The sequence below is a fragment of the Plutella xylostella genome, chromosome Z (assembly GCF_932276165.1).
Source record: "Plutella xylostella chromosome Z, ilPluXylo3.1, whole genome shotgun sequence".
Lineage (NCBI taxonomy): Eukaryota > Metazoa > Arthropoda > Insecta > Lepidoptera > Plutellidae > Plutella > Plutella xylostella.
The window spans coordinates 4,332,652-4,340,770 of NC_064012.1; positions in this window are offsets into that span (position 1 = coordinate 4,332,652).

Here is an 8,119-nt window from a genome sequence, read left to right on the forward strand (position 1 = left end):
TTAGCCCCTGTTTCACAATGTCTGGTTAGTCGCTACCTGTCGGATAAAATACATGCTGTCACTGTCTAAAAAATAATAACAGAGAGTGACAGCATGTATTTTATCCGTCAGGTAGCCACTAACCAGACATTGTGAAACAGACCCTTAGTATATACTACAGTGCCACAAACTTATCTGTTCCAGTGAGAGCTCACGTAAATGTCTAATATTTCTTCATTCTATAAGATTTTAAATTTGCCAGTAGTGGTAATTCGCTCTTGTGCTTTTAATAAACCCATCTAATCTATATATCAATATATAATTTAGTAGTAAGTAATGAGATACTTATGGATCAATTAAGTTCGCTCTCACCGGAACAGATAAGTTTGTCGCACTGTACTAGTATTATACCAAGGACTTTGTATACAGGGTGATTCGTAAGTCGATGTATTCCTTTAAATGGGTTATAGACGAAGGCATTTCCAGTCGATTGAACCCCATAATGCATTATCCGAAAGTCAACCATTTCTGAGTTATTTAAGTTTTAAGTTTTTTTTAACAATTTTTTTATAATAATAACCATTTTTTTAATACTTTTTTTATTGTTTCGGATTAGTGACACCTTAGCTAACTAAAAAAAATCATAAAATGCGCAAAATTTAACTTAATTTAGAACAAATTTAGAAACATTAAGAAAATGTTACAAGAGGTGAAAACAAAAATGCTGAATTAAAAAAGAATTTTATCTGAAAAAAATTCAGCCACTACAACTTAAAAACATAGTCAATTTATAAGCTTTAAAATGACATATGCCAATGTAAAATCGATTAAGGTATGACCAAGATATAGCCAAAACAACCTCATAAGCGGACAAATCTCAGTATGGAAACGAAAAAGACTTGTTCCAATTTTAAGGTAAAAACTCCTATAACTATACTTTGTAGAGCTCTTTACGCGGTTTACGAAATATTAAGCTTCAAAGTGCTATATTTTTAACTGACATCAAAAAAAGGAGGATGTTCTCAATTCGTCAGGATCTTTTTTTACCTATATATTTTTTATTTAACTATGTTCACCGATTACTCCGCCGTTTATGGACCGATTTAAAAAAATCTTTTTTTTATTTATTGGGTGGAGCTCCCTGTTTAGAATTTTATTTCACCCCAATGGGTTGGTAAAGGGGTAAAATCAAGGTATGAATTTCCATTTTTGGCACCTATTAACCGATTCTAATAAAATTTAGAACATAAATATAGTTCTTTATGATGGTGACCTTGAGCTGATCTGATGAAGGAAACGGAAGGCAGTCAAAGGAACTCCTCAGCGGTATATAGCAACTACCTCGGGTGTTTTTGAAGTCGGTTTATTATGTAACACTGAAGTGCCCCCCCCCCCCCCTGATGGCTAAATGGTTGGTCCAAAAATATGAAAAAAATCACAGATGTAGTACATAATATCGACGGTGGAAAGGCAAAATGTATTATCCGCCACTTTTGGCGAATATGAGTTATATATACCGTTGGAATCGCCTGATTTTTCTCTTTCGAATGGTGCGGGTCTCGTTTCGATCTGAGCACTTTTTGGCGCTTAAGACAACGGTGATTTTGGAAATCTTAATACTTTTTTCTTGTATTAAGAGCCACTTTTTTAGTCATTTGTATGTTCAAACATACTTGATCAAAACTAAAGTTATATAAAACATTGTACCCTCACTAAAACAGTAAAACATTGTGACATAATTCATTTTGAACTAATGTGAATTTGTATCATTAGTTACTTAAGCGACCTACCTGATTGCGTAATTGATATAAAACAAAATGCCTTCTGGTCAAAAATAACATAAAATCACTTAATACATTTTACAATTTTGTAATTTGAAGCCATACTGGCACTTAAACCATTTTACCAGTCAGCCTTACTCGCGGCGTTTGGCGGTTAATACAACTTTACCTAAATTTGTTTAGTGGTACAATTGGCACTTAAGCAGCTTTTTGCGATTTGTAGATAATTGATATAAGTGATATAAAACAATTCAAAAGAATCGCAATGAAGCGGTCTATGGTGTTTAAGCTGTTATATCCAGAAGGATATTGTGTGAAAACGCCAATAATATAAATAGGACCGGTTGGAAAGGTGTCGCTTCAGCACCCCGCCGGGACGTTCATTGGGAGAGGACGTGCGTCTATGCGACAGTTGGCGCCGCGTGCGCAGCGTAATTACGTAGGTACAAACTCAGATTCGTTCGCCTGTATAAAACTGTAAATATTTTTTGATTATATCACCGATAACTACATTAAATTATGATATCTATTATATTACTCTTTACACAGGTTCTAAATAATAGTGTTGCTATAATTTATATTTATTGAGTTATAAATATGCACTTGGATCCTTTCGCCTAAATTGCTGTTTCTATGCAAGTAGGGAATTTTAACGTTTCTCTGAAAGGATCCAACCAAATATTTATTTTTTATAAAATATTTTTTCTATGACAATATGGTTCTTAATGTAAAATATTTGTATTGTATTAACATGACATTACTTTTTATACAAAATAATAATTATATATCATAAATAAACTTATTCATAAATAATTTATATCGAAATCTAGTCAGAAACAGGATTTCTTATCTATATAAAAATCTAACCGAAAATGTGTTCCCAAGCGCAAATCTCTGGATCAACTTAACCGATTTTGATAATTGTTAGGTAATTATACGAAATAGAAGACCAGTGACCACGAGTACCACGACCTGTTTGTATCCCATAATTTTCAGAATAAAGTATTTCAACGAAAAGCAAACCTTATAGGAAAAAGTTGGACATGAATTAAATTAACTTTTCTCTAACTTCACTTCATCATCCTCCATCGCTGAAGAGTGCAATATCTGGTATATTCCATCTATCCTGCTTTTTATGCCACCGTAGGAAATCCATCGTTCCCTGGTACTTTGCCACTCTTCAGCGATCGTATGGTCCGTATCAATTCGTCTTATTCGGGGGTCGGATATTTAAATTTCTGTCAAGATGCAGGATAGTCATAAATCTCATCACGAACCATTACGTCCCCACTCCTGGGGCACGGGTCTCCTTCCAATGAAGGCATGGTTTAGGCCTAGTCTACCACGTTGGCCTAGCGCGGGTTATTGGGCCCCAACACAAGCAATCTTGTGCTGAGAGAGTTTTCGGGTAAGTGGGCTACCCAACTGTCAGACGTTTTCAAGCCACCCGAAGGCCTCTGACTAGCCTGTAAGACCTGCCGATTTTATTAATCATAATGATTACGATTATGCATCAAGATACAAGATGCTCCTGGTATATTTGCATCTGCATCCAACTCCCCAGGTGGTGGTTAGGATCATTAAAAACTTCGGCAATGTGGCCATACCATCTTGAAAGTCAATCTTTCATAGTAACAAGGAGATATCCTGGGTTTTGTTGCAATGTTCTTCAAGATGCTTTGTATAGATCCTTCATGTTTCCTATGGCAGCCGATGAGACCATCGCTGGATATAGGGTTACCGCTAGCAGCGTTTGTCCTTTTATAAATTTCGTTTGATATTAAGTTCACAAAGAAAATACTCGTACGCAAGTGCTTCTTTAGAATGGTCGTCTAGTTCGACGTTAAGTCTTCCTTGATGGTTGATCATATCCCATGTTTCTTTAGACATCCATTCATTCTTTAAGTGTTCCTTGTGCCTTATTATTTCTTCGCAAATTTTTAACAACACGTCTTTGATGCCAGTTGTTGCCGATCTGGATACTAAGTTTTCTTCTAACTTGTGGGTCCTGCAGCTTATTTACACGACACCTTTGGCAGATCTTGTGGCCTGCTCCTAAACTCCCGCTATCTTCAAGCACATTTTTCCATCGACTAAGTGGTGATCACTATTGACATCAGCAACCCTCTTATTCCTAACATCCAGAAGTGTCTCCATTTTCGACTAATCGTCGGTCGATTTGGTTCTCGGTCCGGCTGTCGGGTGAGACCCAACTCACATTGTGATAGTCCTTTGGGGTTACCACTACTAAATCAAATCAAATCAAATCAAATCAAATCTCCGAATCAGAGTTGCACAGAGAGCTATGGAGCGATCCATGTTAAGAATTTCGCTTACAGACCGTATTCCCAGCGTGGTAAATCACCAAAAGACAAAAGTCTTCGACGTCGGTATGCAGGTCACGGAACTGAAATGGGAGTCGGCAGGAAACTTGGCTCGAAGGCAGGACGGAAGGTGGACAAAGGCGGTGACAGAATGGTGGCATAGAGACGGACGAAGAAATGTCGGTTGGATTATGATTATTAATTAATGAATAAGTAAACCTGCTGATCACTTGGATCTCAATCTCAAAGTGATTTCGCGGTGAACAATATGTTAATAAAGTTTATAATAAAATAATGCTTCGAGAAAAGGTACGGCCATGCCGCTTCTTTGCTCGACTTGGTGAGATATTATGAATTTTTTGTTTTCAATCTAGCTGGCCCGCAGGTACCGCTTCTTACCCTACCCTACCCTATCCTACCCTACCCTACCCTACCCTACCCTACCCTACCCTACCCTACCCTACCCTACCCTACCCTACCCTACCCTACCCTACCCTACCCTACCCTTCTTACCTTTTATACCTTCCCTGGACTTCCACAAATGTTTCTAGACCAAAATCGGTTCAACCGTTCTCGAGTTCTGAGGTCCAATTATAAGTTCATTTATTCTTTAAGTCATTCATCTTAGATATAAATTGCCTTAGTCTGGCGGTTAATTCATTCTTATGGAATGTTTAAAGTAACATAAATTATTATAAAACATTATCCTGGTGTGATGGTTAAATCTCCTTGGTGTTTAAATTGTTTTTACTTGTATTTAATTAAAATGTTAATGTCGTTTAAGCCAATTTTACCTGACTGAGATTTCAGATGCCTATGTCTTATGTCCCTTATTTCAGTAAATAGAATATGTACATTCATTTTATATACAGAATAACATAGAAAACTATTTCAATTTAACGTATTTTAATTTTCAAAGCCATAGCTAGAATAATTACAGAGATATGATTTTTTTTCGAAAATTTCAAACTTTAAATCGCTCTGGTGAACATTTTATGTCATGGCGCTTAAACCATTTTGCCTTTCCACCGTCGATATATTACAGTGAAACCTGGTTAAGTGGGACCTGGATAAGTGAGAAACCTCCATAGCTGGAACTCATGCTGAGGTCCCAACACTTTGGCACTGAATTACCTCTGTTAGTGGGGGTTCTACCTTTTTTGGCATAAAATTTATTTGCCTAATCTCGTATTGCATAGTAACGTTTGGTCAAAGTCTCGTTACGCCGAAAATCGTATGGCATAAATCTCGTTTAGTAAAAAGTTATTTCGCATAACATTGTTTAGCCTAATAATGGTATGGCCAAATCTTGAATAGCCTAATAATGCTATGGCATAGGTTTATACAAAGTAATAATATTCGTTTGGCTTTAACTTTGACGGAGCGTCTCCCTACATAGCGCAAACTGGTGCCTTGTATTGTTTCCTCTGTTTGGAAAACGCTCCGCTCAGCTTCGCTGCGCTCCGCTTTGGTTTTGATGAACATGTGCACCTAACACGCTCCTTCTCGCTTTGCTCGTCGTCGCACCTATTTTTAGGTTTGGATCTCATGGGGTTTATAATAATTATATTGGTCGTTAACTTTCGATTTTTTGATCATACAATATCGTGATTTTCGGGATGTAGGAGAAAAATACCACAATTTGTACATTTACTACATACTTAATATATTATTTATTAAGATAACATTACGAGAAACAAGATTATACATAGGTATAGACGGACATAAATTTGAGCAAACGAAACTTAGGTGTTTAAAGATTGTGCCTAAAGAGTTTTAGACGAAACGAGCCCTATGCCACATAAGTCTTGGCAAAGTGATGGTTCGGCCATAAAAGTTTAGACCATACGAGTTATGCGAAATGAGCTTTGATCAATAAAGATTATGCGAGATGAGCGGAACCCGTTAGTGGGACGAGGCAAGCCTCTATATCTGGGATTTGTTCGTTCGATTTATCATCATAGTTACCTCTATAACTGAGACAGCGAGTAAATTTTATATGCATAAACCTCTGTAACTGAGATAACATTGTTTGTTTTACTCATTCTTATTCTACCCACAAATTCCACACGTAATTCCAAGTACGTAGTTAAGTACAAATTTTAGGTTTCTGTTCAGTCCAATGTATTTATCAATCAATTACCTACAGTTTTAGTTTCGCTTTACATACAGATGTTTAAAGGAGAACGGCAGTGGGCGTACCGCCTTTTTTTGTAGCGTTTCAGAACCATGTTTTCACCATTTATTAATACAGTGTAGATAAGGTATTTTCAGTAATTACAATATTTTTAGAAGTCGGGGGAAAAGAAAAAATGATAAATGAAGAATATTTAAATCTAAGGATAATGGAACGTAAAAACAAACATATAGAGAACGGAACGTAGCAACAGTGGTGCCAGACCTCGGAATATTACCAGCAAATCCGAGCAAAAAAGTAATCGAATAGAAATATCGATACATTCTTAAATACAAAAGATATTTTATTTATCAATAAATTACATGTTCTGGTACTATTTGTGCCAAAACTAGTACATTTGGTTTATAAAATATCATTATATTTAAGTCTTGAAGACTTTTATCCATAGTAAACCATTTTCTTTTTCTCTTTATTCGATTCACTATAATCGATATTTTTTGAATATTTAAATCTAATAACACTGAATCTTGCTTGTCAATCTTGTCATAGTAGTTGTTATTTCATTTTCCATTACCTCACCTAATTATTTAATATTTTGAATACCGCTGAAACTGCTGAAGATATAGAACAAATGTGACAAAGGGGAGAACCAGACCCGGTTCCTGTTCCACCTCCCCGGCAGGCTCCCGTCCCACTTCTTCATCAGGAACCTGCAGAAGCACCAGAACAAGAACACGCAAAATCCTGACAATATTTTCTATGAACCATAGGATGATAAATAAAATACCTAAGTCAAATATGAGAAGAGCAACTGCGTTCTGCAGTTCGAATCCCGGCGCTGACATGTACCAATGTGTTCTTTGAATTTAATTAAAATGTATACCATCACACTTACAGTGAAGGAAACCTGCATACCTATCTAGATTTAGCACATCTAGAGAGCCAGGTGCAGGTACTTACACCCCAACAGAGAATAGAATAGAGTAGGTAATAGGAACATAAAATTCCTAAAGTTGATTCCAGGCAAATTATGTTATGTAAATAAAACAATGATCTTTTAAACAGTATATTTTATTTCATTACATTACTCGCCAAATGCATACCCATATAGTAGAACCTTTACATAATAGCATTTCGAAATGGCATAGCAGATCCCTGTTGCGGAATGGCAATTTAAAACTTCAGAAGTTGGATAAGTATAACATTATTCCATGATGAAAGTAGTAGCCTGATCTAGTCGATAATATTAATAAAATCATTATATTTATTATGTACGTTGCACGTCCCGTATTTATTTAAACGTAAACATATAACTTGATATACCTAACATAATAATATTATTATCAAATTATTATTGTTGTTCAAGTGTTGACATGGTGTTGACGTTTAGTTGTTGACATGACACATTTTTTTATCATTTCAATTTTTCTGCTCTAATTTGTCAATTTCTATCATTATACTGAGATCCAACCTAGATATTTATGACGTAAATCACAGAGTACTTGGCATAAACATTACTTCACTTGACGTTCCATTCTTCCTGTATGAATGTTTACGTTCCATTGCGACTACATTTTAAAGATTCTTTTTTTCCGTTTTTCTCTTTTCTCCCAGCTTCTAAAAATCTAGTAATTAATTGAGTTGTGTACCTGTACAGTGTCTCTCTAATCATGGTACTTTCATTACGGAACCCGTCATTTCCGTAGTGGTACAAAACGTCCTTAGAACCCTGCCTTTGTCCTTTGAAAAATGCCAAAACTAAAGCTATAATCGTTATCATTACGTGAAAAACTGAATTTCATATCCGTTTATGAAAGTGGCAAGACACGCGAAGAAGTTTGTGCTGAATTTTAATTAATGAATAAAAATTACCTATGTATTCAATTAATTTTATTTAA